General features: G+C 34.2%; 1 pseudogene; it reads left to right on the top strand.

The window, feature by feature from the left end:
• Positions 1-6,691: 6,691 nt before the first annotated feature.
• LOC132214086 (small nucleolar RNA SNORA31) lies at positions 6,692-6,772 on the top strand (annotated as a pseudogene).
• Positions 6,773-11,063: the final 4,291 nt, after the last annotated feature.

Consider the following 11,063-nt stretch of genomic DNA (forward strand, 5'->3'; position numbering starts at 1 on the left):
CTTTTTATCATTTGCTATTTCTGCTAATAATAATAATTAGAAGAAGAAGGAGAATGGTATAAGTAGATGAATACAAATAGCTAAAATGTACTGAGTGAGCCCTTACTATGTTCCAGGAACTGATCAAAGCACATGTGTTGTATAACCAAATCCTCACAATGGCCAATAGAGTAGGACTATTAACATGAACACCTAGACTGATCCTCCATACCCTATCCACGGAGTTAGAACCATTTGGTTCATCTGAGATCTCCGCCTAAGTATCTTTTCTTTAGGAATATCTTCTTGGATGTCCTTGATTTGCATACACCTCAAAAGTCAGTGTTCTCCATGGGGCTTTAAATTCCAAGTGCTATGAGGGAGGAAAATGTCTTTTATTGCTTACCATTGCAATCTCAGTTTCTCACAGGGCCTGGAACATGATATCAACACATATTTGCTCTATCAAGAATGCATATTTGATAGGGGGGATTTAAAGAACTTCACACATACTCAAACATTTTCAGATCTTCTGGCAATATTTATAACAGAAAGAATTGCTTAACACACATGCAGCTTTGAGAAAAGTCCCCTGGAAGGTGCTAATGTCATCACCATGCAATTGTTGTAGGAGGTATCAATTAGTCATACATTTTTGTTTCTGGAAGGAAAAATAGTTTGAGTTGTGTTATATACAATTTCTTATTGCTTCATCCAGATACATGAAATGCAACCAATTATAAGACTCACCATTATTTTACATATACTTCTTAGAAAATGAAAATACATGATACATTAGAATTATCAGTTAGAATCTTGCATATCTAGACTATCTAGATAATGTTATGCACTTTGACAAAAGGAAATATATGTAAAATAAATTTCTTATGGTATTTCTAAAGCCTCTTTATATTAGCACCCTGCTCTTCTGTACTGATTTTGATCCAGAGTCCCCTTTGATCTTGTACTCTCATATCACATTGTTCTCTAGAACACTGAGAACGTTGGTTGCGCAGATTTTCTGAAAATTATACTCATTGTCTCTGCTTCATTTTCTTGTTTTCTTGTCTTGTTTTGTTTTTCCAAGCCAATGACTTATAGCCTAAAGTCTTTCTAATGATATTTCCTTGTTTTTAACCAAAAGACAGCTTCTAGACAATAGCCAGGACTCATATCCCTACTCCAAATGGATCTTAAATGGTTTATTGACTAAAACAGTTAACAGTCATAGTTTCTAGCTAAGCAACCAGAAATAACAAGTTTATACTTATTCAAGCAAGGACAATTATGTCCAACTTCTAATTAGTTGACTGTCATCAGATGTGAAAAATATGTGCTTTGAAGGCTCATTAAAATGCATTTAGTGATTATATACTGTCAACTATGTGTCTCGCATTATGATAAATATTTATTTTTTTAGTCATTATTTTTCACAACTCAGGCCAGATAAGCTTATTACCTCCATTTTACAGATGAGGAGAGAGGCTCAAAGAGAGAAGAGGTTCATTGACTTGCCCCAGTAAAACAGCTACTATAAAAGCTGATGTTTAACTTTACTTGTAGATGTGAAATAACAAAATTAGGTGATTTAGCCATAAGTGAGGTGACCCATTTAAATTACTTATCACAACATTTGGAAAATAGTAAGTACCCAATACATATTAACTGTTTATATCATTCATTTGTTCAACAAGAATTTTTGAGCACATACCTGGGATAGATGACTGTTCTAGGCAATGGATATAATTAAAAATGATAACAATAAAGCCTTAGTCATTGTTCTCCTGGGAATTTATTCTACTATATGTTAATAAAGATTTTCATTTTCAATACTAAGTACTTTGTTTAAATAAATTATACTAGATCATCTTCATTTAAAGTGAGATAGAGATGTTTAGACATTAAACAAACTTTTCCAACTTTATTAAAGTACACACATTTATTAACAAAGGCAGGTTTCTTCTAAACAATTTCAGCAGTTTTAGTTCATTGTGACAATGGTTTTTGCAAGAATAAGCAGTGTAAACAATTCCAACTCCTACAATTGTACAACAACAAGTCCTCTTCATTGAGGAAGTACCTCTTAATTTATATATGAAATGGCCCAACAAGGCTGTTCCGTTTAAATGTCACACTCATTCCTGTAAAATAAAATCTGACTATAAAAGAAAAATGTATATAAGTACTCCCTCTGTCCCATAATAATAGTAGCAAGTGAATATTTAAACGGGAATTATTGGCGAATGCAACTGTAAGTTATGTTGTAGCGCAAAATTGCGAAGCCTTCAATCAAAATCAATGTTTCATGACATCTGTCATTTGTTTTGACACATCTTTCAATTTTTAGGTTAATCTAATTATTACGAATTATAGCTATTTTTCTAATTTCATCCACTGATCGAAATCAATTGCTTTATTTCAGTTGAATATCAACCCATTGTAAAAGTAAGATGAAAAAAATAGAGTTTTCAAGCAAAGATCGAGTTGTGATTGTCCAGTTCTTGATGCATCAAAAGAAAAAGGAAGAGTTGCAGAAAGGTGCAATTATGTTAGCTGCAAAACAATTTAAGTGCAACAGAATGACCATATCAAGAATTTGGAAATGTGCTTCCGAAAATAATTGTCAAGGAGAATCTTATGCTAATGTTGATTCTTTGAAAAAACAAAACTGAGGACATAAATGCAAAGATTATGGAGAAAAACTTGAAAAACTTAGATATATTCCTCTTAGCAGAAGAGGCACCATATTAGTCTTTGATAATATTTCTCCCGAAATACTGGATAATATGTTTCTGTCACTTCAACAAGTTATGCTGGAAGCAATGAAGAACGATGGCTCCAATAATTTCCAGCTCACGCATATGGGGAAAGCAAAGCTTCGCAGCCAGTGGATCCTGCCTACAAGTTTAAAATGCAGTAACAAAATTATTGAAAAATCCAGAAACTATCTGAACACTCGAAATAAAAATTAGGAGTACTATTTTTAATTTATTGTTTAATTTAATCTATTTTTTTATAATAAATGTTGCGTCCTATATTTATTTTCTTTTGCTACTATTATTATGGGACAAATTACACTCATCAACTGTTACTATTATTATGAGACAGAGGGAGTATGCTTCTAGGACATTTGAAACTATTCTTATCTAAGCAAAATTATTCCTGAGCATAGTTTTGTGTTTTGAAAATAATATCTAACATAAGACACCACATCCACTAGAAATAAATTGTATTTTCACTGCCTTTGTAAGAATGAATTCTGTGTGAGTTAATTAATTCATCACTACTGAATTAGTACTGATTTGCAAACGTAAAGACAGGAGCAGCTGAGTTTTATTCTATTTGGCATTAGAATTCTGAGCACCAATGTCCCAAATAAAATTATTTTTGTAGCAAATATTTAATTCCTTAGTAAACACTGGGAAAATTATTTCTGAGTTTTCTTCTCATTGGACTTCAGACTCCCATGCAGTGTTATCTCTCACATATTTTTTATACATTCTGGGGTCTGTTTAAAATATATTCAACTCCATCCTTCTCTCCTTTGCCAGTGCCATATTTTAATTACTGCATGGCAGAATAACTTATTGTTTGGTAAGGCACATATCACTTTCTGTGTTTAAGATGTATAGTATAGCTTTTTTCTTTCTTTTAAAAAAATCTTTATTGTTGAAAATATTATGTATGTCCCCTCTTCCCCCCATTGACCTCTGCTAGCCTGTCCCCGCACCCCACCCTAGGCCTTCACCACCCTATTGTCCATGCCCATGGGTTATAACTTTTATGAGCACAATCTCTGGGATCCGCCATCTTGGTTCATTTTATACTAGCCATGACATTTAAAATAATAGTCAAATATTTCTGGTCTCAATTGCTTTATCTGTAAAAAGGCAATAATAGTATTGCCCTCCATATAGTTTCGTTCTGAGGATTAAGTGAGATAATGCATGTAAAATAAAACAGTGCTGGCCTTTAGATAGTGCTATTGTGTCATTATTACTTTTGCTATTTCAAGGAAGACCTATATATAGGTTCAGAGTTTGATAAGTCTTTCCCTTTACCTATACTAATAACAACCTTTATTTTTTGAAAAGGTTTTTGTTAACTTTTATTTTTGTAATGCTCATTATAAAGGTAGAAAAAGTATATTTTAGATTTCAATGTATATTTTATATCTATCCTATCTACAAAATAAGCATTTTAAAATGTTTTAAATTCACATTACTACTCATTTTAATACTTAATATCATTCTTATATAATCTATGTCAAGATTATTTTGACATTTTTATTCAATGCTATTACAATATTTACCGCTATAATATAAAGCATAAATTTTGTTCATTTCATAGTTTGGCAATGTATTTTGTATATATTTTATATAAACTTTGTATGATAATTCACAGGCTCTAAAACAAGAATACAGTCAGTACCATATTGTGATCTAGCTCTCTTTAATTTAAAGAAAGTCAGTAAAAGATTATATTTATACAATAATTGACCTCAGTTTCAAGAATTTAAATCTGTAAAACAGCTTGATAATACTTTTCCTATACATATCTAATAGCTATACTTATATAATACTCTTGATTATTTATAATTGTTTAATAATCCCTACATAGTTTCTCCTCTGATCCCACTGGGGGAAATTAAAAGGAAACTAGTATATTATGAATGCCCAGTAAATATATTGTTATTTATTTTATTGTTATATACAGCGGAAAAATATTTAAAAAGGGACAGAGATAATATTAAATTGTCCATAGAAGCAAAAAAACCTAAAATAAATATTCTGGTCTATGTTTTCTATCAAACATGAGTCAATTAATTTTATAATTGCACTTTTTATGTTCTTTTTAATCACTGTGATAACTTTACAAGAGCAATGTTAATGTTTTACATTTATCTAGTGAGCTAAATGCCCCTATTAGAAGTATTATTTTTTCCAATTCAATGAGTTTTCATTTTTTTAATATGAAAAGGTTATGCCCCAATTTCCTCAAAGTAGCTTGGTTATTTTTTAATATATTTCTTTTTAAATATCGGGTGTAATAGCTTTAAAACCATAGCTTAAAAAGTCAGTGGGGTTGAGATAATACAATTACCTTGTTTTCTTGCATGAGTCAACAAATAGAGTTCATTAGAAGGTTGGATCTCTGTGTAATAAGAAGCTGCTGTGAAAGGCGAACCATATTTAATATTTCTCATGCTTGCCTGCCCAGAAGGCATATTTAATAAGCTCAAATTTTCATATTTAAAAATATCATGATATTTCTAACTTCAATAACTATCTTAAATATCTTGCTTGATCAAAATTTATAAAAATGATCATATTTAGCCAACTGAAATGTAATAGGCCAGTATTATAAAAAGTTCACCTTAATTAAAAGTGATACTTTGCGGAAAATTATTATACCCTGAGTTCTTCTAATCAGATCACATAATTATAATTTTCATTTTGTTCCTATAAAACAAACATATGAGTCATTACTAGATCAATCATTTATTTTTAAAATATAAGATGCTATATTTTGTGTGGATTCTCAGCTGATAGAAAAACACCCTTTGTTTTAGTTGTACAAGAACTGTTTGCAAGTTATATGAAATATACGTCCTTAAACTTTGTTTGCTATTTTAAGAGTTTAGAAAAAAGGATTACAAATGATTTGTCTATACAAATAAAATATTACCATTGTACCTAATCTTAGTAAAATTGAAGGCACAACGTTTATACTTCTCTTGTATTATATTTCAGCATCTAAAGATTATATATTGTGACTTACTCATTTAATCCATCTGAAGCTTTCTAGAATTTTTTTGTTTGTTTAGGTGCATGTTAATTCTGGAGGTAATGATTTCTACAACAATTTAATCTCTCTTCCCTTTGTCTTAAACTTACTCTTAACACCAAGGTGTGACTCCTAATATTTTTTTTGGCATTATATAATTACATAAAATCAATTATATTAAGTATATAATATCCTGAGATATTATATGTAGAAATAAACTAATGATATTGATATAACTATCTAACAAACTTATCATGATTGTCAAAGATAGATTACTTTTCTATTTTCAGGACTCTACTCATAATTATACCAGCATCATTGACATCACCTTGAGGTCAGGGCATATATCATGGTCTGCATTGTAATTCTACCACTTTGAAACATATTTGACTTTATGAGATGATGTATATAGCTGCTGAAATATTTTAATTCCTACCCTGGGCATTCTTTCTGGTAGTAGTCCATAAAAATACATAGAATCTTTTCATCATGCTGAGGGACAATTCAATAATTTTAGTATTGCTTTTGATATCTTTTCTTCAACATTCTATCTTGTTTGAAATTACCAATGCCTCTCCTAATCACATTTATACCCACATAAATAGAGATTCAAAACTACCTAGGAAGATATATTAATGCGGTGAAAACAATGAAATAAAAAATTAATGAGGGCATGAATCAAACATCTTTCTGATATTTTTATTGTGGTCATTGATTTCCCACAACTTCCCCATGATTAATAGCTTTGCAATTAAACAACTTTTGTGTTTATTGTTTTATTTTATCCACATAATCCTATTATATAAAAGTAGATATTGCAATTTTTATATTAGAAATGACAGACTATGCATAGACAGGTAGACCTGTCTAAGAATATTCACTCACGCAATTTGGTTAAGAACTGGGTGAATATGCCAAGGTTCCAGTGCAGATGCAAGAAAAAAGGGTCCTCGTGCTTTCTTTCTGTCTGATGGTGGCAGCCAAGATTGAATGGGGGAATACAGTGGGAAAAAAAAAAGAACTGGTTGAATATTAAAACTTGAAAACATGCCTTATGATGCGATTTATTTCCATGAATTGTAGATATATTTTCAGTTCTTCTAATTACTTGGATTCAAGTCTTCAACATCAATTATAAGCTCAAAGGAATCTCAAAAATTAGAATCAGGACAGCTGATAAAGAAAATGGTCATTTTAAGTGTAAATCAGTATTTCTCAAATAGGAGCTATTTTGCAACTATCCCCCCACCCCCACCCCACTCCCCAGGGTACCTTTGACAATGTCTGGAAACATTTTTGGTTGTCACAACTTGGAGTGGAAACTGTGACAACCAAAGATACCTATTGGCATCTAGTGGATAGAGGTCAGGAATGCTGCTAAACATTTTACAATGCACAAAAGGGCCCATCACAACAAAAATTATTTGGCTCAAAATTTCAATAGTGCCAAGGCTGAGAATCCCTAAAACCAGAGGACCGGGTCTATTGAGATAGGAGGAAGACAAAAAAACAAAGTGCAATTTAGGTTCAGTTTATATATTCACTCACCACCATCTTTATCATCCCTATGCTCATGAATATATGCTATGATTTTAGAAGTAGATTTGCTTTGAGTATAGTTGAGTTTAATTCCTGATTTTACCATGTATTGGTTATAACCTTGGGCAAATCACTTAAACTTTACCTTTAAAATGGAATATTATAGTAATGATTTATAGTTGTGGAGTTGTTTTGAAGGTAAATGGAGTCAAAGATTGAGCACCTAACTTGGAGTATTAAGTACTCAGTCAATGGCACCTATTATGTTAATACTAGGGGCCCGGTGCACAAAATTCATGCACTGGGTGTGTGTGTGGGGGGTGTCCCTCAGCCTAGCCTGCCCCCTCTCACATACTGGGAGCCCTCAGGCATTGACCCCCATCACCCTCCAATTGCAGGATTGGCCCCTTGCCCAGGCCTGATGCCTCTGGCCTAGGCATCCGGCCCGGGCAGCGGGGACCTGCAGTGGCAGCGGGGGGTGCCGCGATTGCGCGGGCTCCGCCCCTGCCCCTGCAGGAAGCCTCTGGCTGAGGCGTCCAGCCCAGGCAGAGGGGACCCACAGCTGCAGTGGCCCCGCGATCGTGGGCTTCGCTTTAGGCCCAGGCAAGGGACCCCTAGCTCCTGGGACTGCCAGCTTCGACCGTGCCCAGCTCCCATCTCTGGCTCCACCCCTACTTCCTGCTATCACTGGCCAGGGTGGAAAAGGCGCCTGATTCTCCGATCATGGCTGGGGGGCAAGGCAAAGGCGGCCTTTGCCCTGCCCCCCAGATCTTAGCTCTCCCCTGGGTTTCCGATCACTGTCAGTAACAGGGGGCTTCTTCCTGCTTTCCCTTTCGTCTCCCTGCATTGTGCCTACATATGCAAATTAACCACCATCTTTTTGGCAGTTAACTGCCAATCTTAGTTGAGTTGGCAGTTAATTTGCATATAGCCCTGATTAGCCAATGAAAAGGGTATCGTCATACGCCAATTACCATTTTTCTCTTTTATTAGTATAGATTGTACACCAATGTTTATGAAGATATATCAACTGTGGTGCGAAAAATATTTAACTTTTTCATAGCTCTAATTAATTTTTGCCATTGGCTCTTTTTAGCCTGATATAAATTACAATTAGTCAATTGTTGGTAAACTAAATTACTTCATTAGTTTCTTAACACATTAAGAGTCATTGTGTTCTCTTTGCATTGCTGAAGTTGCATGTATGTTTCTGATACTCATCCAAGCTAATGTAAAGTGGTTGGATTCTTAGTCACTATTGGCCTATTTTGATATCTTTTGAAACTTTATTTCCCTCATTCCCTTTAGCAACAGCTATACTCCTCCGGCATTTGGAAGACATTTTTTTCCAATTTGGGCCCAGTTAGTGTCCAAACACCTCACTCTGCCTGCTTGATGTCTAGTCCTTATGTCACTCTCTGCAGCTCTATGTCCGTCATAGGGAACATTTGAATGTTACCCTGTACCACATTGGCTCTGTGGCATGCTCAGTAGGATAATCTCACATCTAAACACTAGACAATTTTGTATAACTTTATGGCTGTGGCAATACAGGTACAGGGAACTCTAGAACTAGACTCTCATGCAGCCCATGAAAAGAGGCTAAGTAATTCTCTGCTCTAGAATCCCAAAACGTGTCTGCGGATTTTATTGATCTTCTTCCATGAAGCTCAGACAAAGGTGCAATTGCAACATAGAAAGCCATTTCTCAGGGAGCATTTCCAAAGTCTACTTGATTCTTTTGTTCTTTTTTTCTGACACCCCTCGTGTCTCAGCTCAAATCTGGGCACAAATATTTATATACCCTTTCTGTAGCAGAAAATAATAATTTATCTGATATGACATATAGGGCTACTTTCGTGTAGAAATTTATTGAGAGTTCCAAAACGTCATGTCTCTGTTATTTCCTCGGGGTTGGCTCCAGTTCCAGGGTACATCTGAAGGCGGTCATCTGCTACAGGTTTCTCTTAACAATGACTTTTGTTAGAACCCATATTTTGATGTCACCAAAACCTGCAAAAGATAACATGATTTTCTTCTCCAAAACCCTCCACCAAACATCTCACACCTTGTTTACTGAGAGTGGGTTGTTTGCTCTTTCCTGAACTGAACCTGGGCAGGGTACAGGATTTGCTGACGGCCATAGCCTAATCTTGCCTCTTTGGAGCTACATGGAGCATCATTGGGGCCAAGAGCAGAGAAGGTGACAGTTCTACCATGAAAAATGTGAGTATGTTACCAAAGAAGGGAAATGGAATGCTCCTCAGGCAAAAAACATGAACCCAAAGGGGAGAATATTGAAAAATATCCATTAGGCATATTAAAGCCACAGGTTTGGAAGCAGATTACCTTAGACAGTGTATAGGAGGGAAAAGACAAAATCTTGTGATCTTTGAAGAAAACTCCAGTGTTGAAGGAGTCCATAGTGAGTGAAGGTGTGGCAAAGACTTTCTGAATGAAAGAGAATATTGTAATTCTTAGATCATTTTCCTGGATCATACATGATTTCTCATAATCTATTATCACATATCTAGAATTGTTCGTTAATGCTTTACTTCACACTTGCCCACTGAGGGGCTCAGTTGCCATTTGTCATACCCCACACAGCTTCATGGTTCTCTGCACTTCACTCCCACTGACTCAGCATTATTTTGCCTAGAAGAGCTTGAATAATTGACTGTGCACTCCTACTTTGAGGTTATATATAAAAATCTTTAAATAAAATTACTGTCAAACCTAGGGAATGACATTGTTAAAGTTACCCACCGGTAGAGAATTAATGTAGTTCTGTTCTTATTCTTCTAATTATGGATATTCATTATCCATGAATATATATGTATTTCCCATGTTCAAAAGCTGTTGAATTGCGTTGTTTACCCGTATCTTCAGAAAAAAATAACTTCTACTGTCCTGGTAAACAACCCGCTTCCCTCTTTATAATGGTCTGGCCCGCTAGCAACTTCAGCGCGAAATTATAGCTAATTTGCCTACAAATGTCAGGTGGTCATAATAATCTGGCCACTTAGTGTGTATATATATATATTCAGATCTGAAGAATAAGTGGGTATTAATAAAAATGGAATTCAAACTAAAGGAGGAGGTGAAGGCCTTGAGATTTTTAGGGAAACAGGTTAATGTGAAGGGCTACAATGAAAGGTTGGTAAAGATAATTCAATGATTTTAGGAGAAAAAGAATGCCTGTAAGAGTTTTACTTGAATACCATTATCCTCTTAACATGATACATTTGTTGTTCTCACTGAATGTAGACAGGGGACTGTAGGGGAACCACACGGATGCACATGGGTAAGTGATTTAGATCTCTATTGAGGTCTCTATAGTAGCTTGGAGTAAGAAAATGATATTAGCTATAGAGATGTTCAGAATTAAGTGAAAATTTGTAGGTATATTTAAAACACTTAACATGTATATCTGAAAGGATTTTTAAATTGAATTTATTGGGGTGATACTGGTTAATAAAATTACAAAGGTTTCAGGTATATATTTCTATAATATATCATCTGTATATTGTATTGTATATTCAGTACCCAAAGTAAATGCATAGGGATTCCATTACATGTGAAGACAAGGTTTGAAAGAAGACCATATATATATATATACATATATATATATATATATATATATATATATATATATATATATATATATATATGTAATTTAGAGATCACAATGCTTTCGAGACAACTAAGAGATGCTACCAAGGAGGCTGTGTACATAGATTTATGGGGTTGAAGAATGA

Source organism: Myotis daubentonii, chromosome 12 (genome assembly GCF_963259705.1).
Source record: "Myotis daubentonii chromosome 12, mMyoDau2.1, whole genome shotgun sequence".
Taxonomy (NCBI): domain Eukaryota; kingdom Metazoa; phylum Chordata; class Mammalia; order Chiroptera; family Vespertilionidae; genus Myotis; species Myotis daubentonii.